Genomic DNA, 27,734 nt, shown 5'->3' with positions numbered 1-27,734 from the left:
AATGTTCTGAAAAGGCTCATTGCCATTGTAAGAATGCTTGCTACCCAAAACTTAGCACTGTGTGGCACTTCAGATCAGCTGTATGTGCCAAACAATGGAAATTTCCTTAAAGCTGATGACTGAGTTTGATGCTGTACTCCAGGAGCATCTAAGAAGAGTCACCACCCAAGAAATGTACACACACCACTACCTTGGAAAAACAATTCAAAATGAGATCATAGTTACTGGCAACAGAAGTCAAACAGAATAGTGTGGCAGATCTGAAGTCAGCAAGATATTACTCTGTTATTCTGGACTGCACACCTGACATCAGCAATACGGAACAAATGACTTAAATGGTGCATTTTATAACAACAACAGAACCTAGTGAAAATGTCCCTGCAATAGTGACTGTCAGAGAGCATTTTCTAGAATTTATTGACACTGATGATACTACAGTAGCTGGTATGACAAATATGCTTCTTAAAAAGCTGGAAGATACGGGAATTGCGATAGCTGACATGAGAGGTCAGGGCTACAATAATGGTGCCAATATGAGAGGAAAGAACAGAGGAGTACAGACACGGATCCGAGAGTTAAACCCTCGAGCTTTTTTTGTCCCATGCAGTTCTCATTCATTGAATTTGGTGGTCAGCATCAGATTCTAGTGAGGCTGCTGAATTTTTAAATGTAATTCAAAGCATCTATGTATTTTTCTCTGCATCAACTCATTGATGGCAAATTTTGATGCAACATCTGGGATCCTCTCTGACACTGAAACCACTTGGTGCCACACAATGGGAAAGTCAAGTGGAGGCGATAAATCCTATCAAACACCAAACTGGGAAGATAGATGATGCCATAGTTGCTATTATGGAGGATAATGCTATGACAGGAACGGTTCGTGAGAGAACAGTGGCAGAGGGAAATGGAATCACCAGAAACATACATAACTTCAAATTTCTGTGTGACTTAGTGCTGTGGCATGACATACTGTTTGAAATAATGTTGTAAGCAAGAGACTCCAAGGTGTTGACCTTGATATATCTGGAGCAATGAAAAAATTGAACAAAGCAAAGTCATACCTACAGTCTTACCGGTCAGATGAGGGATTTCAAAATGTTCTGAAGAGTGCACAGAAGTTGGCAGAGGAACTTCACACTGAAGCTATTTTCCCACCTATTCAAGAATACAAGAGTCACCGAAGAAGATGACATTTTGATTACAAGGCACGGGATAATCCCATAAGAGACCCCAAACAACAATTCAAAGTTGAATTCTTTAACCAGGTGCTAGATTGTGCAATTCAGTTAGTTGAAGAACGTTTCATGCAGCTCAAGGAACACAGCAGTATATTTGGGATGTTGTATGATATTCCAAAACTCCTCACTATACCCGAAGAACACCTATGCCAGCAATGCAGGGCACTAGAGACAGTGCTGACACATGATGACATGCACAATATTGATGCGAGTGATTTAGGTGATGAACTGAAAGCCCTTTCAAGATATATTTCAGCAGGATCAACTCCAAAGGCTGTTCTGGAATATATGTGCATAAATAAGATGATCACCCTCTTTCCAAATGCTTTTGTTGCTCTGTGCGTACTTCTAACACTTCCGGTAACAATTGCCAGTGGAGAACGCAGCTTCTCCAAGCTGAAGTTAATAAAAACACATCTACGCTCCATAATGACACAGGAGAGGCTGGGCGGCCTTGCAACCATCTCAACAGAGCATGACCTGGCCCAGACTGTGGATCTTCAGGAAGCACTTCAAAGCTTTGCAAGCAAGAAGGCATGGAAAGCACCACTTTGATTATTCAAACAGATAAAAATGCCAGTGTTTACTATGCAGACAAGAAAAGTTAACTTTCAAATGCCTGAACAGCAAATGTAAGTGTTACTTAAAATTTCTGAACAAGGCATTTTAAGTTGTTAGTTCTCCTTTAAGGGATAGGTAGCAGAGCAGTACCATGAGAGGAGTAGAACAGGAAGAAGGCAGAATTGAGACCTTTCAAAGTTTTGGCCCAAGTGAGGGGGAATGGGGGCGTCATTTAAGCTCCCCATCTCAGGTGCCAAAATGTTGTGGGCTGGCCCTGCATATTGCCCTGGGATTCAGGTAGACCTATTGCAAATGCTCAACATGATTCTCTCCCTTGCTCCTCCACTGAACCTGAGTTCACACTGCAAAACATACAGTCAAGTCATCATCAGAAACTAATTGAAAGACTGTATTAGGGCTTGCCATGCACCACCCTTTGGGATAGCAACATGAATATACACTTTGCAACGGTATCCGAGAGGAGACACCTATGGCAGAACACAGCCTAAAGCTGCCCAGAAAGGTCACATCAATAACCACATCAGCTAATTGCGTGTGTATATGAGTTAGAGACCAAGAGACTGTTTGAACATTGGCACAAACTAAAGCTACAGTGATTCGCATACAGTATTATAGGCTCAACCTCATCAGGCAACATGGTGTGCATCCCATGGCAACAGCCTATTATAATATATCCACGTTATCAGATTCCTTTCTCTAAGCACAGAAGGCCTGATTTACATAGTTATGGCATTAGCACATCACTGAGCCCCAATATCAAACAGGTATTCATTCAGAATAATTACAATCATACAGTGACAGTTCCACTCTACAAGTCTGAGTTCTATTACTTCTTGAATTAGTAGATATTGTGTTTGAGGTCATGGCCAGCAGCAGCAACCCCTAGGCCAACTGAAGCCAGCAGGGAATTCCATCACTGGAGTGTAGTACATAAAGATGATGGAGACCACATAGATCATAGATAGATATAGGCAGAAATCTCAGGGCAGTAGTTCTGGTGGCTGGAGAAAGAGCAGAAATGCTCCTGGACAAGAAAATGCCAGTGAAACATCCAACAAAGTAACTGAAATTGCCCAGGTAGAGGTAGAGATCATAGCAGATAGACAAAAATCAGTGCTGCGGGTCCAGAAAAACTGACTATATCCTAAAAATGACTGTGAAAGAAAGATAAATCTCAGGGCTAATACACTCTGTGTCTGTAACTAAAACATGGGGGAGATGGACCAAAAAAAACCCAACAACACGTCAAGGAATAGGATGCTGGTCATAGTAGCAAAGTGGGAGAGTAATCACCAGAAGTGAATCCATCCCCATCCAACCTGTTGGTGCTGATTAGCCTGGGGGAAAAATTGGCCTCACTGACAGAAGGAAAGATGTCTCAATGGAGGCCAATGAGTGCATCATTTGTAAGTGTAACCACTACATAAAAGTTATGTGGATAAATGGCAAGCAGCCCACTGTAAACAGAAAGCCATCGATAATATGCAATGACTCCTCTCTCCGAGCTAGACAGGTGAAGTCACATTACATTTAAACTGCCAGGAAGCCAGTGTAGTACACTATATATTCCTAAGATAGTCTTGAGACCCCCTACTCCAAACACTTGTGAGTAAAACGCAGAACAACTTCTTCATTCTGCTACTCTGTCTGATTTCCCCACTAGTGAAGGTATAGCTACACCCCAAAACTACATACTCCAAAATGTGTAGTCTCCAGTTGTCTGGCCCTTGCGTGTGTGTGTGTGTGTGTGTGTGTGTGTGTGTGTGTGTGTGTGTGTGTGTGTGTGTGTGTGTGTGTGATCCTATGCACCTATTCTATGGTTAGGGGACATTACTTGTCTCCTTCAATGGGTATTGGCACTGTATTATTAGTACTTGAATTTGCAAATAAAAGTACCTGAATTTGCAAAATACCCATCACCAACACCTGTGATATGATCACTCTGAAGACTTTTTTGTTTTTTTTTCTACAACCCCAGCCCATGGCATGGTCAGCCTAAAGATTCACCACCAACATGGGCTTCAAAAGTTCTCTTTTTTCAACCAGGGTAATGCAATGTAATATATTGTCAATGAATACATACAATCTTCTAACCTTAAAAACCTTAATTCTGGATGATGAACTGCAGAATGAGCAAGGTTGTTACGCTCCAGCACAATGTACATGTAGGTTATGGATGGTACAAGTACAAGCTAGGCATGGTCCTTTCCACCAAGTGGATGTAAATCTCAAGCAGTCTACATGACTGCTCCCTCACGCTTGAGAGTTTAAAAGGGCATGGCATTGCTGTAATAGGGGCATGCCTGAGAGGATACTAACTGCTGCATGATCATCATGATGCTAATGAGACATTTAGCTTCAAACTCCCTTCTCAGGCCATTCTCCTATTCTAGGCTAGAGTAACTTGGCAGGCACATAGTATCAGGTATCAGATGAGGATCCACCGCTAAATGGAAGAGGGCATGATGTCAAAGGTCTGTGAGACCCACTTGAATAACTGTCAGGATGCCACTTGCCATTATTAATCATCTATTATTTATTTTCAATTGTGTCCACAATGTGCTTAGCACTGTACAAAACACAGAAGGAAACATAGCCACTGCCTCAAAGAACCTACGCTCCAAAAAGGCTGAGTAAGGTTAGATGAAGGGGAGCAATATACAAGTGATTGGCCATATCCTTATGATGATGGTCTATAATAATAAATATAATAATACAATAAAATAATAATAAATAATAATAATAATTAATAATAAATCTTCAGCTACCCTCCAATCTCTCCATAATCTGCTCGTCCATTTCATATAATTGTCATATTAGTGGTGAGTCTTTAGGAGGAACATGAATCTGGAAAGCACAGTAGTCCTGCATCCCAGCCCAGGAAGGGTGTTCCATGTAGGACATAGCATGGCATGTTTACCCTATGGAAGCTGCCACATGTCAAAGCACACAATGGGTGTGCTACCAAACATACAGCAGGAAAGCCCACCTAAAGGGCAGTGCATCAAACCATTGGTGACCGTAGGTGTTTGTGACCTATGTGGTCACTTAGCACCTTGCTGTTCCAGGAACTCTGTGCATATCCGACACCATCCAGCTCAACTTTTAAACCTGTCAGTATATGGCTGAAGCAATCAAAATGTCTGACAAGTGACCAGAACATGGAATACCTATATTTTGTTGCATGTAATACCATCAATGATAGATTATAATGGCTTTTAACAATAATCCCTGCTTTAAGTACATTACTTGGTGCATTAATTAAGTTAACCATTTAAAAAGGAAAACTGGAAACCAATTCCATCATGCAACTGTAAGAAACTCTCCAATGGATCAAACCTGGGACCTCAAGATCTCTATACAGACAGCCAATATTTGAGCTAAAGGAGTAGTGTTATTTCCTTGGGAGAACCAACCAACCATGAAAGGAGCTTGCAACATATTTTGCCAGTATGATACGTAACAATTTGCTAGACAGCAGCAGACTGTTGGAGATCAAGTCTCCTGAGTGTTATTTCGGACTCTGGGAATGGAGGGTGGTTTCGTGGTTAGAACAGTGGCCAGACATAGATTTGGCACCATGCAGTCTGAAAGAAGTTGAGGATAAGAAAAATTCTATTCCCAGCTCTGCCTCATGAGACAGCCTGCAAGGTCTCGCTTTACTTTTTAATAAAATGGGAATGAAGGCTATTTGACTGCCTTCCATCTGAACAGTCTGAGGCCCTGCTCAATAATGAGGGCTATGGAGTACACAGAAACAAACTGGTTTCAGAGTAGCAGCCGTGTTAGTCTGTATTCGCAAAAAGAAAAGGAGTACTTGTGGCACCTTAGAGACTAACAAATTTATTAGAGCATAAGCTTTCGTGAGCTACAGCTCACTTCATCGGATGCATTTGGTGGAAAAAACAGAGGGGAGATTGATATACACACACAGAGAACATGAAACAATGGGTTTATCATACACACTGTAAGGAGAGTGATCACTTAAGATAAGCATCACCAGCAGCAGGGGGGGGGAAAGGAGGAAAACCTTTCATGGTGACAAGCAAGGTAGGCTATTTCCGGCAGTTAACAAGAATATCTGAGGAACAGTGGGGGGTGGAGTGGGGGGGAGAAATGACATGGGGAAATAGTTTTACTTTGTGTAATGACTCATCCATTCCAAGTCTCTATTCAAGCCTAAGTTAATTGTATCCAGTTTGCAAATTAATTCCAATTCAGCAGTCTCTCGTTGGAGTCTGTTTTTGAAGCTTTTTTGTTGAAGGATAGCCACTCTTAGGTCTGTAATCGAGTGACCAGAGAGATTGAAGTGTTCTCCAACTGGTTTTTGAATGTTATAATTCTTGACGTCTGATTTGTTTCCATTCATTCTTTTACGTAGAGACTGTCCAGTTTGACCAATGTACATGGCAGAGGGGCATTGCTGGCACATGATGGCATATATCACATTGGTAGATGCGCAGGTGAACGAGCCTCTGATAGTGTGGCTGATGTGATTAGACCCTATGATGGTGTCCCCTGAATTGATATGTGGACAGAGTTGGCAGCGAGCTTTGTTGCAAGGATAGGTTCCTGGGTTAGTGGTTCTGTTGTGTGGTGTGTGGTTGCTGGTGAGTATTTGCTTCAGATTGGGGGGCTGTCTGTAAGCAAGGACTGGCCTGTCTCCCAAGATCTGTGAGAGTGATGGGTCATCCTTCAGGATAGGTTGTAGATCCTTGATGATGTGTTGGAGAGGTTTTAGTTGGGGGCTGAAGGTGATGGCTAGTGGCATTCTGTTATTTTCTTTGTTGGGCCTGTCCTGTAGTAGGTGACTTCTGGGTACTCTTCTGGCTCTGTCAATCTGTTTCTTCACTTCAGCAGGTGGGTATTGTAGTTGTAGGAATGCATGACAGAGATCTTGTAGGTGTTTGTCTCTGACTGAGGGGTTGGAGCAAATGCGGTTATATCGTAGAGCTTGGCTGTAGACAATGGATTGTGTGGTATGATCTGGATGAAAGCTAGAGGCATGTAGGTAGGAATAGCGGTCAGTAGGTTTCCGATATAGGGTGGTGTTTATGTGACCATCGCTTATTAGTACTGTAGTGTCCAGGAAGTGGATCTCTTGTGTGGACTGGTCCAGGCTGAGGTTGATGGTGGGATGGAAATTGTTGAAATCACGGTGGAATTCCTCAAGGGCTTCTTTTCCATGGGTCCAGATGATGAAGATGTCATCAATGTAGCGCGAGTAGGGGCATTAGGAGATGAGAGCTGAGGAAGTGTTGTTCTAAGTCAGCCATAAAAATGTTGGCATACTGTGGGGCCATGCGGATACCCATCGCAGTGCCGCTGATTTGAAGGTATACATTGTCCCCAAATGTGAAATAGTTATGGGTGAGGACAAAGTCACAAAGTTCAGCCACCAGGTTAGCCGTGACATTATCAGGGATACTGTTCCTGACGGCTTGTAGCCCATCTTTGTGTGGAATGTTGTTGTAGAGGGCTTCTACATCCATAGTGGTTAGGATGGTGTTTTTAGGAAGATCACCAATGGACTGTAGTTTCCTCAGGAAGTCAGTGGTGTCTCGAAGATAGCTGGGAGTGCTGGTAACGTAGGGCCTGAGGAGGGAGTCTACATAGCCAGACAATCCTGCTGTCAGGGTGCCAATGCCTGAGATTATGGGGCGTCCAGGATTTCCAGGTTTATGGATCTTGGGTAGCAGATAGAATACCCCAGGTCAGGGTTCTAGGGGTGTGTCTGTGCGGATTTGTTCTTGTGCTTTTTCAGGGAGTTTCTTGAGCAAATGCTGTAGTTTCTTTTGGTAACTCTCAGTGGGATCAGAGAGTAATGGCTTGTAGAAAGTGGTGTTAGAGAGCTGCCTAGTAGCCTCTTGTTCATACTCTGACCTGTTCATGATGACGACAGTTCCTCCTTTGTCAGCCTTTTCGATTATGATGTCAGAGTTGTTTCTGAGGCTGTGGATGGCATTGTGTTCTGCATGGCTGAGGTTATGGGGCACGTGATGCTGCTTTTCCACAATTTCAGCTCGTGCATGTCGGCGGAAGCACTCTATGTAGAAGTCCAGGCTGCTGTTTCGACCTTCAGGAGGAGTCCACCCAGAATCCTTCTTTTTGTAGTGTTGGTAGGAAGGTCTCTGTGGGTTAATATGTTGGTCAGAGGTGTGTTGGAAATATTCCTTGAGTCGGAGACATCGAAAATAGGATTCTAGGTCACCACAGAACGGTATCATGTTCGTGGGGGTGGAGGGGCAAAAGGAGAGGCCCCGAGATAGGACAGATTCTTCTGCTGGGCTACGAGAATAGTTGGATAGATTAACAATATTGCTGAGTGGGTTACGGGAACCACTGTTGTGGCCCCTTGTGGCATGTAGTAGTTTAGATAGCTTAGTGTCCTTTTTCTTTTGTAGAGAAGCAAAGTGTGTGCTGTAAATGGCTTGTCTAGTTTTTGTAAAGTCCAGCCACAAGGAAGTTTGTGTGGAAGGTTGGTTCTTTATGAGAGTATCCAGTTTTGAGAGCTCATTCTTAATCTTTCCCTGTTTGCTGTAGAGGATGTTGATCAGGTGGTTCCGCAGTTTCTTTGAGAGTGTGTGGCACAAGCTGTCAGCATAGTCTGTGTGGTATGTAGGAGTCAAAGTTGGGACCATAACTCATAGTTTCCTGGCTCCCAGCAAAGTTCACTTTCCCCTGTGCTAAAAGACCTCTCTCCTGCCTTTTTCCCCTTCCCTCGTGTGTCTCTGCAGAACACTGCCTGACTTGGTGGAGCAAAGCATGAATTAGCTGAAACACAAAGTCCTGCAAATCCACTACACAAGATTGATTGTCTGCTTGTCCAACTCTGGCACCAAAAGGCTGGCACAACCATTACATTCCTTACTGCCTGCCAAAACGGTTTCCCCTGCTCTTCATGTGGCAAAATGCATTGAGGTTCTGCCTCTTGGCTTGCCTTCCAGAAAATGTATTTATCCAGAAGTCTTTGCACTTATTCCTGTCAAGTGCAGGCATCACACAAAGCTGCTGGGGCATGCAAGCTGATCAGCTGGCATGGCAGGAGCTTCTCTGTCATGCCAGGGCATTACACAAGGGGTATAGTCTTCTGGCACTCCAGGAGACAGTACTTCTGCCAAATGAAGGAAGTGAGCCAACTGCAGTAGATGGCAGAGGGATGCTCTATTGCTGTCAGAGAGAAGTCCAGCAAGTTAATTGCTTCATCACCATGTTGAATTCAGACAAACATCAGAATAAAGCTGCCTCGACTGCCTGCTTTTGTCCCCACTGACTCTCTCCCAATCACCCCCCATGAATGGCTAAGACAATAGTCACTGTTCCCCCCTCCCCGTAACAAAAACATTTTTGATACAGCCCTGGCCTCATTGCCAAGAGACAAGGTTGTTGCTACCTGAATTGTAGGTTGTAAACCTTCACCACACACAGAGTCTCTGATTTCAGTTGCCTTACCTGAGCGACACCATGCCTATTCTGAAAAATAAATGGAGTTTTTTCTGACAATGGAGCCTTGCCAAAAGGCTGGAAGAGTTGAGGGAAGAGCCACTGCCTGGGCAGCCAGCCTTGGGAGTGGGGTTCAGGTAGAGGTGGAGGGACCCATTCTCCAGAGAGGAGAGCATGAGATGGTGCCCCATGCCTTTTACTTCACGTAAGACCTATTGCCAGTTTGCATGGTATCCATGAGTAATTGCACATGAGAATGTGGGATAGATGCCAGGCAAGATAACACACATATGCAGTATTGCCAACTCCAATAATTTAAAAAAAAATCAATGAGATTGGCCAAAAAAAAGATTAAATGTTCTTGAGCTGTCTTCTGTTTTTTGAAATTCCCCTGCTCCCCTGTGTGAGAAAATTAGTATTCTGATACATGAATATCTCCTGTCTACTGAGAAGAACTTGTGTAGGAAAGGGCAAATGATGGATTTTTGGTTCACTGGCAATGCCTTTTTAAAAAAATTTGGCTTCCTGTTGAACCAAAAATGAAATTTTTTGAAATTTTCAGTGAAAAAGTTGAAAAAGATATTAGTTTCAGGTCAAACAAAACCTTTTCTTTCAACAAAATCAAAACCTCTCATTTCAATTCTGCCCTTTTTAATGTGTAATTTTATTTTTAAAATCCCAATAAAAAGAAACTTTGAAACTAAAGTAATTTCAAACCAAGAAAGTCAAAATGTTTAGTCTAGAAAATGTCAAAACAAAACATTTTGACTTTTTTTGGCATTTCTTTCCTCCACAACAGAAAAAAACTGGCAAAAATTGACTCGAATTTGCAAAACATTTAGGTGTTGCTGAACCTGCTTTTTTCATCAAAAAAGTTTTGCGCAAAAAATTTCATCCAGCTCTACTCCTGGAATGTTGAGAGTGTATCATCCATCCTGTGCAGCATAATCCCACCACAAGATTCCACACAATTTGCTGGAAGAAGAAGTTTTAGATGCACAGGGCATGTATGGAGATTTGCAGACTATCATATGGATTACACAGACATAATCACACCATCATGCTACAGAGCTGTGGTCATATCGGATATAGTTCCCTAGCAAGCTATTGAGAAACAGGTGCTACGTGTTCCTAATTTATGTGTCGTATATTGATTGTCAATATCAGAGGGGGTTTGTGGAAATGTAACCTTAGTTAATACTTCTTTGCAACTGCTGTTGCTAAGATCACCCTATTACTCTACACCTGTAACTCTGTTGCTTAGAGCAGATGAGGAAATGCAGGCCATATGCTTTGCTTGCTTTTGATGCTAGATAAATAATTTATACAGGATGCAGGTTGCTGTTATAACAAAGATCTCAGTTATAGCTCCAGGCCTTTCTGTGATGTAAAGCTAGTACCAGATCCATGACTGCCCAATAACTACAGCTGAGTTTTTGATGTCTTATTTATTTGCAGTAGCACCCACTATGCGTTAGGGACTTTCTAAATGGAAAAGGACAGTCCCTCCTCCAATCTAATGGATGTGTTCCTGTTGTGGCAAACAAGTTTGTGCAATCTAGATACAGTCACATGGGCTATTGCTGGCACACCTTACTGTGATCAGGATCTAGATGTTGCAATCAATTTGTACTAGATCCATGCCATGGCTATGTTGGGGATTGCTTATGAAAATAATTGGTGTCCTTGATGGTATATTATCACTTACATGGGGGCTGTAGTTATGCTGATTTCACACACAGCAGGAGCAATGGGAACAGCATACAACTGACATGCCAGTACCCGTCTTTGAAAACAGGTTGCAGATAGCAGTCTACATTATAATACTATCACATTCCAGAGAAGAGCATAGCTTTCCTGGTATCTAACATAGCTTGGGGCTTGAATGAGCGCTAGCCCACTGAGAATGAGCCCAGACAAAACTGTAAATCAATAGTTTGTCCCATACTTGCAATATGGTTAGCTATTTTGTATTTGTATAGTTCCTTTAATTTCAAAGCACTTTACAAACTAGATTATACAATATAGATACAATTTCTTGGGGAAGAAAGGTGAAAACTAAATGGCAGATATAGAGTGGAAACATTTTGCTCAAAGATACTGGGATAAACCTCTATTCTTTTTTAAAGAATCACGGGATCTTGAAATGGTCAAAGTGAACAGGTTAATGTCTTAAGCAAAAGGCAATGAATACACCGCCTGCCTAGTTTATTTTCTAATCTCACCTGTTTGTCAAGTCCATATTTTAGACTAATCTAAGACTTAATCTCTTCTGAGCAGGAATTTATTTTAGTTATTTTCACTGAAGTACCTAGCATATTGGAAAGGGATATAAATTATTAACTTCAGCCAGAAGATGCAGGGTGCAAGTTAAATCCTTTTGAGGGACACTTTTCATCTTTCTAGATTTGAGGGGTCCTGTTTTGGGCCAGTTGTATTCATTTAGTTGGAATAAAGAGGCCCCAAAAGTCAAAGATGTTAACAAGACCCTATCACTGTCCAACATTCACAAATTTAAACAAGGTTCAGGTTTTGGTATGCAGATATGTCAGCCTGCTTAGTACCATGGCAAATACACCATTAAAAGTCCTTTTAACCTTTTAATAAAGATACAGAAAAGAAGGAAAAACAGTTAATACTTTACATTTGAAATGTTTTAAGTATGACTTTCATTTTAACAACATCCTATGTTTCATTTCCTTTTAGCTGGAGGGAGTTTTTGAAGGAAAACCCCTTGTTTGTCTTTTAGATGGCACCAATGACACCTGTCTTTTTTTGGGAAAAAAGAAGTTAGCTGAGATGGGCTGGAGCTGCTGCTATTCCCAGTGTTGTTAAAGACTGATCCCATTTCCTAAGACAAGAAAACAAGATAAACACACACAAAAAAGAACAGCAAAGACAGAAAATGACTCTTCTGTCTCTGGTGTTGCCTCTTGAAACTGCACTGCCTGGAAAAAAACACAAGCACAACACAAGTCTTATCAGTCGCTTTGAGCCCTGGCAAACTTATAACACTGTCGGGCTGTTTAGGGCATTGCTTTAATTTGCCTCTTTCTTGTTACAGGCTTACAGCAGTGTTACAGAATATACAGTCTTGGCCAGCTAAGCCAGACTCTTACTCGACAGAAAGAAAAAGGAGAGGGATAGGAAAGAGAAGACGTAAGGTTGGGAATGAGAAGAACACACAAAAAGGGATGGGGAGAAATGTGTGTCTGACAAGGTCTCACATCACAGGTGGTATTTGGGATTTAGATGGAGCTGGTAGAGGTGGTGATGTCATTTGGTTCCCTCTTTCTAACCCAGTCTGGTCAGGACATCTCTCAGGATCAGGAGACAGTGGGGGTGGCAGCCATGATGGTGAAGCTCACTCCAGTGGCTAATTTTTCTCCCCAAAGTCTTTTTCTTTAAGGACCTCAAAAGGGAGTGGTGGGTGGAATAGCCCATCCTCCCTTTGTCCACCAATTAAATTTAATTTCTGACACAGCAATTTTGGTCCATTGATTTTTTTGGTCTCACACAGTCTTGTTTACCAAGCATGATGTTAACACAGTCCTTGAGTTACATCACTAGGCTTCTTTGTTTGGATTAATTCAGTCTCTCTGTCTCCCTCTTTTGCAACTTTTCCTATCAACTTTTGCTGTTATAGGTTACTGTGACACTTTGTGAGCTCAACTGTGAAAACTGAGTAAAATTGTAGGCTCAGTTGTTACAACAGGCCCTATTCAAATAGGAGTGGTTGATGTTCTGACATAAAGCCAATCAGAAGACAGGACACTGGATTAAATGTTCAGGAAAAAAAATAAATTAATAATGGTAGATTTTGCACTGAAAGCAGCAAAAATTAAGTTTTATGGAGACTAATGCTATAGAAAAAGGATAATAAAGGTTAAGGTTATGATAAGATCTCATGTGAAGGAACACAAGGTGTAATATTTTATACTACTGTACAATAGGTAACATTTTAGTCCCAAATCCTGCAGATTTACTTCCATGCTTTAACTTTACACATTAAAGTCAGTGGGACTACTCACAGAGTGTAAAAATAAGCACATCTGAGTCTTCCCAAGATCAGGGTCTTAGTTTGGAAAAGACTTATTTTTGCACGGTTCTGTGTATAATTTTTCACAGTTCTGTGATTATCTTTGTTATTTTAGTATTTTGTATTGTTTTCAACTGTTATTGTTGATATCTGAAGATAAGTGTTTCACAGCTGAAATGAAAAGACGGGATTTTGGATTTTCTCTTTTGTAGAGCTTGCCTACATGGAACTATGTCATTATGTGGCTCAGTAAAGCTTTTTGGGGGATTTATGATATATTTGTCACTTCAAGATGATCCCATATCCACTCTATTTTGCTGATTATGATTATGATGTCATCTGCCATTGTTAAACAACTTCTCATTTTGGATGTGGTCACAGGAAGATTAACATATAAATTGTACTTAGCTTGAAAAACAGTGCATTCTCTGAGGAGAGAGAAGTGCTTCTTTTAATAATGACAGCAACTTGACATCATTGTCCAGGGGTTCTCAAACTTGGGGTCATGACCCCACAGGGGGTCACGAGGTTATTAGGTAACGGGTTGCGAACTGTCAGCCTCCACCCCCAAACCCGCTTCACCTCAAGGATTTATAATAGTGTTAAATATTTTAACATGTGTTTTTAATTTATAAGGGGGGGTTGCAGTCAGAGCCTTGCTGTGTGAAAAGTTTTAGAACCACTGCCTTTGCCCCTTTAAAAAAATTACTAACTGTTCTACTGCCTATAGGTGTATGACAAATGGCTAGCACCTATATATGCTCCTATGAACATATTCTGACCTGAACCTGTTCCTTCTGAAACAAGGAGCAAAGTTCCAACTCACAAAAAGGGAGATAACCTTGCACTGCATGACAAATCAGAGGTAAATGTATTAGGAAGGATACCATCTGAAAACAAAATCTAGCCTTTTCCTCTCAAACAGTGGGACTGACTCGAGTCCACTGCACAAAAGTACACTGTACAGCAGGAAACACTAGAAATATATATACACAGATATAATAAGGCAAGCAAACAAGTGCTTGTATCAAGAAATAATTGAAATTTGCCACAAACTAACCTCCAAAGAAAGAGTCTAACCTAATTTTATCAACTGTCAGCTAATTTTAAAAGGATATACTGCAATACTTGCAGGGATAACACATTTCTTGAATGTTTGGAATTCCAAAAAAAAAAAAAAAAGAGCACATGGTCAGTTTCTCAACTGAATGGAGGAACTGCCATATGGATGAGTTAACTTGTAATCCTTCATCCGTCTGCCAGTAAGTTTTTCTTGGCTTGCAATCACAGCATCTGAGGGTGTATATTAAATCCCTGGTTGGGAATGTTGCCATAATTTTGTGCTTTCGGAACACTGCCCTATCCCATACACAGAGGGCCATATTCTCTTATGCCTGAGGGTCAATTTGATTAAATTTTGACTCACTGAATGCTCCAAAAACCACAATCACACAATTGAAACACAGAAGTCCAGCAAAGTCACGTGACTACATAATGAATATCAACAGATCCATTTATATTAATTTACACTTCAAACAAATTCATTCACATCTATGGTTTACAACATTACATGTAATGTATACTTTGGTGTTTTATACAAGATTTACCATACAGATCACAATGTGGTTGTGTAGGCAGTAAGCTTGGATTTAATTCAATAGTGACCTGGTTAATAAACTGGAAGGTTAATAACCTGAGCTCACAAGATTGGACTTTAGTCATCTTGACTGGGTGACGTTCCCCTTTCATAATTACTTCCATCTTTAGCTCCAAAACATGTCACATTATTTGCTGAATTTCACAGCAGCGTTACTAAAACTGTTTACTTTAATGTCATACACTGACCTTTCCTGACGTCAAGTTCATGAACAGGCTCCAGGAATCTGCAAAGTTGATGAACATTCTGAGTTATCAGAGTAGCAGCCGTGTTAGTCTGTATTCGCAAAAAAGAAAAGGAGGACTTGTGGCACCTTAGAGACTAACAAATTTATTTGAGCATAAGCTTTCGTGAGCTACAGCTCACTTCATCGGATGCAGAGTTATGGTTCTTGTGCATTTCCCACTGCAATCAGTTCCTTCGTAGTGGCACATTTCTAATAAAAGAAATAGCATTGCATCACCACGGTTCATTTTGAAACTTTTCATTCAGTGGAGACAGTTTTTCAGATTGCTGGAACTTGTGCCATTTATAAGAAAGGAGAAACTTAAGTGAGAATGCAAACTTGGTCCTTTTAAAAAGTACAAATTTAAAAGCAAGTGCTAGACTGAAAATATTTTACTGCTATTTTCACAAATGCGCCTGATTTATCCCATATACTCCAGAAAGTGGCTTTTTGTCCATTTGCCCCAGTGCTTATTAGGAAGTTCTCCATGGTATACTCCTGGATCATATTCTTCCAACGTAGCCCCCTTAGAAAAACCTAAGTGACTAAGTGGACTTAAACTTCTCTTGCAGCAGAGATGAATGCAAAGCTGGTGCAATTGAGACTGTGGCCCAAAAGAGTCTGTGGGCACAATGCAGAGCAATTTTACAAATTAATGGTCTCTGCAAATATTTTTTTTAAACTTTAACAATGCCCTCAGTTAACCTACTAACAACTGCTTCCTCCCCTTCCCATGCAACTCATGCTACTAGAAACGACAAAACCAAACCAGAAACAGTTTAATAGCAAAACTGTTAGCGATAGTTCTACATATTTTGCCTATGTACAGTCACCTACTACAGGACAGGCCCAACAAAGAAAACAACAGAACGCCACTAGCCATCACCTTCAGCCCCCAACTAAAACCCCTCCAACGCATCATCAAGGATCTACAACCTATCCTGAAGGACGAGCCATCGCTCTCTCAGATCTTGGGAGACAGACCAGTCCTTGCTTACAAACAGCCCCCCAATCTGAAGCAAATACTCACCAGCAACCACACACCACACAACAGAACCATTAACCCAGGAACCTATCCTTGCAACAAAGCCCGTTGCCAACTCTGTCCACATATCTATTCAGGGGATACCATCATAGGGCCTAATCACATCAGCCACACTATCAGAGGCTCGTTCACCTGCGCATCTACCAATGTGATATATGCCATCATGTGCCAGCAATGCCCCTCTGTCATGTACATTGGCCAAACTGGACAGTCTCTACGTAAACGAATGAATGGACACAAATCAGACGTCAAGAATTATAACATTCAAAAACCAGTTGGAGAACACTTCAATCTCTCTGGTCACTCGATCACAGACCTAAGAGTGGCTATACTTCAACAAAAAAGCTTCAAAAACAGACTCCAACGAGAGACTGCTGAATTGGAATTAATTTGCAAACTGGATACAATTAACTTAGGCTTGAATAGAGACTGGGAATGGATGAGTCATTACACAAAGTAAAACTATTTCCCCATGGTATTTCTCCCTCCCACCCCACCCCCCACTGTTCCTCTGATATTCTTGTTAACTGCTGGAATTAGCCTACCTGCTTGTCACCATGAAAGGTTTTCCTCCTTCCCCCCCCTGCTGTTGGTGATGGCTTATCTTAAGTGATCACTCTCCTTACAGTGTGTATGATAAACCCATTGTTTCATGTTCTCTGTGTGTGTGTATATAAATCTCTCCTCTGTTTTTTCCACCAAATGCATCCGATGAAGTGAGCTGTAGCTCACGAAAGCTTATGCTCTAATAAATTTGTTAGTCTCTAAGGTGCCACAAGTACTCCTTTTCTTTTTGCGAATACAGACTAACACGGCTGCTACTCTGAAACCTATACTTTTAAATAGTTTGGGATCCCTCTAGTCAGCCTCTTCCTAATAAGGTAATTCAGCACTGGGGCAAATGGACAAAAAGCCACTTTCTGGTGTGTATAGGATAAATCAGGCGCATTTGTGAAAAAATCAGTAAAATATTTTCAGTCTAGCACTTGCTCTTAAATTTGTCTTTTATTGCCAAAGCCCGCAGATCCTAACAGAACAATAGCATATATAAGTAGCTAGGCTTTTGTAGGTTTGGATGTTTGTATATAGTTAGCAAGCATTTTTGGATTATTTGGAACCCATTGGAATCCATGTGGTTTTCTCATAGTACTAATACTTTGTATAGACAATAAAGACACAACGTTATGCTTAATGAAAACAGTAAGTATCTTTGCCTGCCTTTGTATGGTTGCACATTCTCACTAGGCATGATCCTATACTATACTGAATTAGGGCTCCTCACAGTCCACTTCCAGAAGAACCATCCCTGCTTTGGCTCTCTGTACCTAGTGCATACTGTACTTTTCCATTGCTAGCCATCAAACATATAGGCCAGATTCTGGCCTCAGTTACACCAATGCAGCCCCATTGATGTTGCCCATTGGCAGCACTGCTGACCTTACAGATAATTACGAGGAAATGTAGGTATTGCTTAAGGGATGCCAATGTCTTCAGTTCCCTGCCGACATCCTGCAAAACTCTTGTCATTCTCACTACCTTCATCTTCTTTCTCTTAAACAAACCATTATTTTACTGCAGCTAAACCAATACTTCAGTTGCAGAAGAGATACTAGATGCAAGTGCACTGTTTGCAGATCTGTTTTTCAGTCTTTCCAAAGTGGCAAACTACCACGTGCCATTGGCAATAGCCACAGGATGCCTGTGGTGTATTGAAGACTGCGCTGGAATTACAAACTATCAGTTTAAGAGTGGGAGGATGGGCTTCCTTGGTCCTGCTTGCAAGCTAAGGGGCTCTGTCGTGAAGCATGCAATCTGGGAGCAGCAGTCAATCTGGAAAAACCCAGACTAGAACAAAGTGGGGTGATTTGTGCCTCCCTGGTTTATCGCTTTCTGGTTTTGGTTATTGCGTATTATCTTCTGGATTCTAAGAATAAGGGCTTGTCCACCCAGTGCGTTAGTGTGCACCAGCTGAGCAGTAAATGCTAGCATGCACCAATGTGTGGCAGACTAACCATCCAGGTGGACCCTATTGTGCTCACTAAAAGCTCACTAGTGCACATTGATGTACTACTGTTTGCACAGTGTCAACACACACTAGAGAAAACTTTTAGTTCATGCCAGCAGGGTCCACAAGGACTTTTAGTGCATACCAGCATGCCACACATTAGAAATTGCACCATGCTGCCATGCACTAATGCACCACAAAGAGGAGCCCTAAAATAGTGTTACATTGTAACCTTCCAGAAAGAGTATTCTATGTTTTTATCTAACTTCTCTGTTGGATGCCATGAACACGCCCTCCAGCATAAATGACCTATAACTGCATGCTAGATATGCCAACACGTATGAATACTCACACAAAAACCAGTGTCCCATAGCAGGCCTCAGAACAATCACTATCCAAGCAGACAAAGCAGCAGTCACAGGAGCTGAAAGAATGTGTAAAAGCTTGTGGAAATCCCATATAACAATGGTCCAGACCAGCACACCACCCAAGAGACTAGCACACAACAGCACCAATCTCGTGGGTATGGAAAGAATTGGAGTTCATAGATTTTATAGCTGGAAGGGACCAGTCTGCCTGCCACATAGCACAGGCCTTAGAACCTCACATGGCAGTTCTGACAGCAAGTGTACCATCATCTTGTACCTTCACTGGGATTAAAGCCAGGATCTCTGTTCCCATCTACCAGAAACAAACCCCTGAGTCATGGCACACTGTGCACCTCGTCCCATCTCTCCCTGCCTGCCTCCAGCTCTATGCTAGACACTAATTTCAAACACATATATCACCCCCAGTGCTCCTTTTATATCACACTGCAAGTTATGGCTACTCAGAGTTAACCCTAACTTGAGGAGCGTCTTGTCCTCTATTTTTCAGTCAGTTTGCATTTATGCAACCCCTTTCCTTCAAGGAATACAAAGCACTTTACAAACATTAACAAATTACACCTAACCTCACCACACCCCCTAGGAGGGCAATATTACTATCCCAAATGATGCTCCTTCCTGTAGTCCACACCACACCATAGTTAAGCAGTGTGTTGTTACTGTGTGGCTATAATTATTATTATACCAGGCTGCCTTTTGGGATTGAATGCTTGTGGCATTCACATCCTTACTGGAGTTTTACTGCTGCCTTTTAGATTACCTTTAAACATGCTTCTCCTGTCTGCTGCATACCAGAAGGAAGCACATGACCTCAGGATAGTTACTGCAACAGAGATTACAAAGTGAAAGCCCTACAGAGGGATTTGCGAGATTACGCTGATTGCCAAAAAAATAGAGGTTATGACATAACCTCCTGCATTTTCCTGCAGAAAAGATTCTTACTGAAGAACTGCACTTTTCAGCGGTTACCACACATGGTAAAACCTGTGTACAGCACTGCTTAGCAATTCCCACAATCCTTATTCTCTGTTATGAAAATAGACCTACACTATAGCATCTCCAGTATCAGAGTCAAAATGGAAACAAGAGAAACATGTTCTGTTAAATAACCATTTACCTCAACAATTGATGAGAACTAGCATATAAAATAATGACGTGTAAAATGCAATGTAAATTTTTTAGGAGTACGGGATGCTTTAATGCTTGTACAATCAATTCTGCACAGCAGCAATATCTTGTAAACTCTTTAGAGGAGGAACTCTCTACCACATGTTTGTTCAGGCCTAGCACAATGGGGCCCTGACCCAGGCCTGTGATCTCTAGGCACTACTATCATAATTTACTCGTGGGGGAATTCTGCACCACTGTGCAATGCAGAATTTTGTAGAAATTAATGTTGGACATGCAGAATTTCCTCCCCTCCCCCCGCCCCCATAGAAATGAACTGCAGAGATATTGGCCACCACCATGGGCCATTGTACCCGGCAGAGCCCAGTTTGCAAATAGAAGACAAGGCCTCGGGGAATGGGAGGGAACTGAGGGTTCCCAGTAGCTGCAGTTCCCCACAAGCCCTGAAGTAAGGAGGCAGCAGCAAGCAGGAAACTCTATGCAAGTCCGGGACCCAGCATCAGGGTGTTTCTCCCTCTGGAACCCTGGGCTGTAGGAGAGCAGGGTCTGTAAGTGTCTGGGCTGGGGGAAGGCACAGCTGGGCACTATGGGGTGAGAGTGTCTGGGCTGGGGAGAACCCATGGCTGGGCTCTGGGGGAAAGGGTGTGTGTGTGGGCTGGGGGGGGCAGGGAGTGTAAGTGCCTGGCCCCCTGGCTGGGCTGGGGAGGGGGAGGAGGAGGAGGAAGGAGGGAAGGGAGAGGAGAGAAGGCAGAGAAGCAGGAACTGGGCCTTCATAAGGGTTTCTTTAACTCTCTATTCCTGGGTCTTTTTGAAATAAATTACCAAAATAATTTAAGTTTCAGAGTAGCAGCCGTGTTAGTCTGTATCCATAAAAAGAAAAGGAGTACATATGGCACCTTAGAGACTAACACATTTATTAGAGTGCTCTAATAAATGTGTTAGTCTCTAAGGTGCCACAAGTACTCCTTTTCTTTTTACAAAATAATTTAAACTGGCATGATTATATTGTATTATTTTGACAGATAAAATTCGTAGAATTTTGCAGAATTTTAAAATATTGTGTGCAGATTTTTTAAATGTTTTTGGTGCAGAATTCCCCCAAGAGTATATAATAAAAATAATAAAAATATGGAAAATATTTAAATCCCTGCAAATCAATTCCCTGTAATTTAGTGGCAGCTTTGAAAAGGCATCTAGATTAAAGAAACAAATTGCTTGTATCACTTCAGCAAACTCCGGTGTCAGCACTAAAGTAAAGTGAAGTTCACACATAATTCCACAGGGAATTTGAAATGAACAAAAGGGGAAAAATAAATCCCAACCCAGTGGTTGGACTCAGCATTCCCATTTGATCAGATTATTCTAGGAAATTTGCTATGATCAATGCAAGAAAAGGTAAAGGTCTGTGCAGAGCTTGGGATATGTTACACACCAATCTAAGCACAGTACCTGGCATCTTAACACACACAGTGCACCATCACAAGTGTTCAAAGAACAGAGGGTGCTGATGCAGAGGATACTGAAATATTGGGCGTATGTCTTTTCTTTCACCAGCCTTTAAAATGTTATTTCAGATTTATACTCATATAAAACAGTAGGATCAGGGCCAACTCCTTTCTCAACGGCAACTTCAGGGAAACTGTTGGCATCTGGAAATTAACTACGATGATCCAGATGGTGCACAGTAATAATTAAGGAAGAGAAAAACAAGGAAAGGGTTAGTTTTAAGCAGGGGATGATGATGAGTGGCTAATTCCTTGCTGGCAGAGAGGTTCCAGAAGGCTGTACTGGGAAAGGGGCCCAGGCAGGGCTGGTCTTAGGGAAAATGGCACCCTGGACGAACTTGCACTTTGGTGCCCCCGGCCCCTATGGGCTCCCCTCCCTCCCTTTGCTACAAAGTCCTGCTCCCCCTCCTGTGCCCCTAATCCCTGCACCCCCTTCACTCCTAACCCCTGCATCCCCTCCCTGCACTCACAAGGGGAAACTGACCTGGATTCACAAAGCAGCTGGCATTCCTGCTCACTCCCCCACCCCCCCGCCCGGACTGCAGCTCCTCTGCCCCGCACACCCCTCCGGAGCTGGAGGGTGGGGGGGTGGGAGCGAGGAGCAACATCAGGGCTCCTGGCATCCAGGTCAATTTCCCGCCCAGGCTGTGTAAGGAGAAGGCACAGAGCAGCAGCTCCTGATGCCACACAGCCCAGCCTAGGTGGGGAAAGTGAGCGGGATACAGGAAGCCCTGGTGTGTTTGGTCCAGTGACCAAACTGGACCCAACCCACATCCCTCCTCAGACCAAACTGGACCAGACCCGCATTCCTCCCCAGACCAAACTGGACCAGACCCGCATTCCTCCCCAGACCAAACTGGACCCAATCCACATCCCTCCCCAGACCGAACTGGACCCGACTCCCATCACTCACCAGTCCGAACCCCCTGAACTGGACCCGACCCGCATCCTTCCCCAGACTGAACCGGACCCGACCTGCAACCCTCCCCAGACCAAACTGAACCAGACCCGCATCCCTCCCCAGACCAAACTGGACCCGACCCCAATCTCTCCCAGTCCGAACCCCTTGAACTGGACCCGACCCACATCCTTCCAGACTGAACCGGATCCGACCCGCATCCCTCCCCAGACCAAACTAGACCAGACCCGCATCCCTGCCCAGACCAAACTGGACCCAACCCACATCCCTCCCCAGACCAAATTGGACCCAACCCACATCCCTCTCCAGACCGAACTGGACCCAACCCACATCCCTCCCAAGACTAAACTGGATCAGACCCGCATGCCTCCCCAGACTAAACTGGACCCAACCCACATTCCTCCCCAGACTAAACTAGACCTGACCCCCATCACTCACCAGTCTGACCCCCTGAACTGGACCCGACCCACACTTTTCCCCAGACCGAACTGGACCCAACCCACATCCCTCCCAAGACCAAACTGGATCAGACCCGCATCCTTCCCCAGACTAAACTGGACCCAACCCACATCCCTCCCCAGACTAAACTGGACCCGATCACCATCACTCACCAGTCTGAACCCCCTGAACTGGACCCGACCTGCATTTTTCCCCAGACTGAACCGGACCCGACCTGCATCCCTCCCCAGACCAAACTGGACCAGACCCGCATCCCTCCCCAGACCGAACTGGACCCGACACACAACCCTCCCCAGACCGGACCCGCATCCCTCCCCAGACCAGACAGGACCAGACCTGCATCCCTCCCCAGACCAGACCCGCATCCTTCCCCAGACCGAATCAGACCGGACCTGCATCACTCCCCAGACCAAACTGGACCCAACCCACATCCCTCCCAAGACCAAACTGGATCAGACCCGCATGCCTCCCCAGACTAAACTGGACCCAACCCACATCCCTCCCCAGACTAAACTAGACCCGACCCCCATCACTCACCAGTCTGTACCCCCTGAACTGGACCCGACCCACACTTTTCCCCAGACCGAACTGGACCCAACCCACATCCCTCCCAAGACCAAACTGGATCAGACCCGCATCCTTCCCCAGACTAAACTGGACCCAACCCACATCCCTCCCCAGACTGAACTGGACCTGATTACCATCACTCACCAGTCTGAACCCCCTGAACTGGACCCGACCCACACTTTTCCCCAGACTGAACCGGACCCGACCTGCATCCCTCCCCGGACCAAACTGGACCAGACCCGCATCCCTCCTCAGACCGAACTGGACCCAATGCACAACCTTCCCCAGACCGGACCCGCATCCCTCCCCAGACCAGACCAGACCAGACCTAACTAACCAGTCCGAAACCCCTGAATTGGACTGGACCTGCATCCCTCCCCAGACCAAACTGGACCAGACCCGCATCCCTCCCCAGATCAAACTGGACCCGACCCACAACCCTCCCCAGACCGGACCCCCATCCCTCCCCAGACCGGACCAGACCAGACCTGCATCCCTCCCCAGACCAGACCCGCATCCTTCCCCAGACCGAACCAGACCGGACCCGCATCCCTCCCCAGACCAAACTGGACCAGACCCGCATCCCTCCCCAGACCAAACTGGACCCAACCCACATCCCTCCCCAGACCAAACTGGACCCGACCCCCATCACTCCCCAGTCCGAACCCCTTGAACTGGACCCGACCCACATCCTTCCACAGTCCGAACTAGACCCGACCCGCATCCCTCCCCAGACCAAACTGGACCTGACCCCCATCCCTCCCCAGACCAAACTGGACCCAATGCACAACCTTCCCCAGACCGGACCCGCATCCCTCCCCAGACCAGACCAGACCAGACCAGACCTAACTAACCAGTCCGAAACCCCTGAATTGGACTGGACCTGCATCCCTCCCCAGACCAAACTGGACCAGACCCGCATCCCTCCCCAGATCAAACTGGACCCGACCCACAACCCTCCCCAGACCGGACCCCCATCCCTCCCCAGACCGGACCAGACCAGACCTGCATCCCTCCCCAGACCAGACCCGCATCCTTCCCCAGACCGAACCAGACCGGACCCGCATCCCTCCCCAGACCAAACTGGACCAGACCCGCATCTCTCCCCAGACCAAACTGGACCCAACCCACATCCCTCCCCAGACCAAACTGGACCCGACCCCCATCACTCCCCAGTCCGAACCCCTTGAACTGGACCCGACCCACATCCTTCCACAGTCCGAACTAGACCCGACCCGCATCCCTCCCCAGACCAAACTGGACCTGACCCCCATCCCTCCCCAGACCAAACTGGACCCAACCCACATCCCTCCCAAGACCAAACTGTACCTAACCCACATTCCTCCCCAGACTGAACTATACCCGACTCCGATCACTCCCCAGTCCGAACCCCTTGAACTGGACCCGACCCGCATCCTTCCACAGACTGAACCGGACCCAAACCTATCCCTCCCCAGACCAAACTGGACCTAACCCGCATCCCTCCCCAGACCCCCATCACTCCCCAGTCTGAACCCCTTGAACTGGACCCAACCCGCATCCCTCCCCAGACCAAACTGGACCCGAACCCCATCACTCCCCAGTCCAAACCCCTTGAACTGGACCAGATGCACATCCCTCCCCAGACCGAACTGGACCAGACGCGCATCCCTCCCCAGACTGAACTGGACCCAACTCACATCCCTCCTAAGACCAAACTGGACCAGACCCCCATCATTCACCAGTCCGAACCCCCTGAACTGGACCTGACCCGCATCCTTCCCCAAACTGAACCGGACCCGACCTTCATCCCTCTCCAGACCAAACTGGACCAGACCCGCATCCCTCCCCAGACTGGACCCACATCCCTCCCCAGACCGGACCGGACCAGACCTCCCTAGATCAGACCCGCATCCCTCCCCTGACCAGACTCACATCCCTCCCCAGACCGGACCAGACCTGCATCCCTCCCCAGACCAAACTGGACCAGACCCGCATCCCTCCCCAGACTGAACCAGATGGAACCCGCATCCCTCCCCAGACTGAACCGGACCGGACCCGCATCCCTCCCCAGACCAGGGGCACTGGTGAGGGGCTGGGGCAGGGGACACTGGGTCTTCCACAGGGGTTCTTGGGGTGGAGGCCAAGGGACTCCAGTTGTTCTGCGGGGCCCAGGCCAAGGGTTCTTACCTGGAGCAATATGGTCAGGGTGTCCATCCACTGGGTGCTGGTGCTGCCTTCTCCCCAGCATGGTCCAGGACCCCCACGCTCCCTGAGCTCTTCATTTGAATAATGATGGGGCCATGGCGGGCTCACGGGGTCGGGGGAAGCTGCATTCTCAGCACTCTCCCACCAGCGCTGCCCCAGGCCTGGCAGGGGCCCGAGAGCCGCCCAGGGAGGAGACGGGGGCTACGCCACAGGGGAGCCCAGCTGTCCACAGCACACAGCAGCCTGAAACCCCCAGGCCTGCCACCGAGTCTCCCTCTTCCCCTCCGCTCATTCCACCAAGTGGTATGAGCCTTTGGGGGGAGGTGGTGAGGCCGGAGCAGAGCTGCAGCAGCAGCCGGGCCAGTGCACGGCACCCTCTTTAGTGGGCCGCCCTGGGCAGCCACCCCGGCTGCCCACCCCAAAGGCCAGCCCTGATTGCTTTTCTGCTTACATCAGAGGAAGAAATACTGGCGAGGAAGTAGAGTTATTTAAGTGAAGCGTGAATGTGGACAACAACAACAAATGGATAGAAACTGGCCATCAATAAGTTTAGGCTTGAAATTCAACAAAGATTTCTAACCATCGTAGGAGTGAAATTCTGGAACAGCCTTCCAAGGGGAGCAGTGAGGGCAAAAAACCTAACTGGCTTCAAGACTGAGCTTGATAAGTTTATGGAGGGGATGGGATGATAAGACAGCGGACAATGGCATGTAGCCAGTCTATGAGTGCTAGTAGCTAATATCCCCAATGGCCGGTGATGGGACACGAGATGGAGAAGGCTCTGATTTTCTACAGAAAATTCTTTCCTGAGTGTCTGGCTGGTGGGTCTTGCCCACATTACTTCTGGGGGAACTCTCTGCCACTGGGCAATGCAGAATTTTGTAGAAATTAATGTTTGGCGCACAGAATTTCCTCCCCCCACCCACAGAAATGGGCTGCAGAGATGTTGGCCAGTGGGAGGCAACTGGAGGGTTCCCAGCAGCTGCAATTCCCAGCATGCCCTGAAGGAAGGAGGTAGCGGTGCATAGGAAACTCTCTGCAAGCCCAGGACCCAGCATCAGGCTAGTTCTCCCTCTGGATCCCTGGTCTCTAGGAAGGTAGGGTCTGTGAGTGTCTGGGCTCAGGGGGGACTCTGCAGCTGGTCTGTGTGGGAGGAGGGGGTGTGAGTGTGAGTGTCAGGGCCAGGGAAGGCCCCAAAGCTAGCCTCTGTGGGGGAGAGGATGTGAGTTTTTGCCCCCCCCCCCCCCGAGCTGGACTCTGCGGGGATAGAGGGAAGAGAAGATGGAAGTGGGTTATCATAGGGGCTTCTTTAACTCTACTCCTGGGGGAATTTTTGTGTGTGTTTATTTTGTTACAGACAAACTTGCTGACAGATATTTTGAAATAATTGAAATTCTTGTGATTATATAGTGTTACTTTGACAAATAAAATTTACAGAATTTTGCAGAATTTTTAATTTTGTGGTGCAGAATTCCCCAGGAGTTCCATATACTCAGGGTCCAACTGGTTGTCATATTTGGGGTCAGGATTCTCCTGGGTCAGACTGGCAGAGACCATGGGGTTTTTTTTGCTTCCTCTGCAGCCACAGGTCACTTGCAGGTTTAAACTAGTGCAAAAGGTGGAGTCTCTGTAACTTGAAGTCTTTAAATCATGATTTGAGGACTTCAGTAACTCAGCCAGAGGTTATGGGTCTATTACAGCAGTGGGTGGCTGAGGTTTTGTGACCTGCAATGTGCAGGAGATCAGATTAGATGATCACAGTGGTCCCTTCTGGCCTTAAAGTCTATCAATCTATAAGCAACCGCTGGGAGAATAGCAAATAATATTCCTTCCAGCAATCTCCTTCCCATACCAAAATTTATAATGGAAGTAATAATACTAGTGCTTAACATAACAGATCTATTATTTGCTTCCCTTCCTCTGTGCAGCTGCTTACATTGTAAATGCCTCAGGGCAAGGACCTACCTTCCATGTCTGAAGTGCCTAGTGCACTGTTGGCATTAAAATAATAATAACATATACACAAAAGTGTGTGTCTGTGTGAATTACTAATGCACGTTTATGATTCTTATTTGGCTATTTTGCTGAAGCTGCCTTTACCACATATTCCAAATTAATTGTCACCATTATAGTAAAAAGAAAAGGAGTACTTGTGGCACCTACCTATGCACCTATTTGCATCCGATGAAGTGAGCTGTAGCTCACGAAAGCTTATGCTCAAATAAATGTGTTAGTCTCTAAGGTGCCACAAGTACTCCTTTTCTTTTTGCGAATACAGACTAACACGGCTGCTACTCTGAAACCTACCATTATAGTGTTATACAAAGTTAGAGGTATGTTATCAA

At 45.1% G+C, this 27,734-nt stretch overlaps 1 long non-coding RNA gene across 1 annotated transcript in view; it reads right to left on the bottom strand.

The window, feature by feature from the left end:
• Window positions 1–9,953: 9,953 nt before the first annotated feature.
• The window catches only part of LOC122458164, a 33,742-nt gene continuing 15,961 nt past the window's right edge, over window positions 9,954–27,734 (bottom strand). The window contains exons 3-4 of the long non-coding RNA XR_006278061.1: window positions 15,151–15,188; window positions 9,954–10,241 (exon numbers count right to left, since the gene is read on the bottom strand). This is a non-coding gene — a long non-coding RNA (uncharacterized LOC122458164). The remainder of the gene's footprint in view (window positions 10,242–15,150; window positions 15,189–27,734) is intronic.

Source organism: Dermochelys coriacea, chromosome 11 (genome assembly GCF_009764565.3).
Source record: "Dermochelys coriacea isolate rDerCor1 chromosome 11, rDerCor1.pri.v4, whole genome shotgun sequence".
Lineage (NCBI taxonomy): Eukaryota > Metazoa > Chordata > Testudines > Dermochelyidae > Dermochelys > Dermochelys coriacea.
Note: the sequence above shows the minus strand (reverse complement) of the source record. Positions and strands in the feature narration are given on the sequence as shown.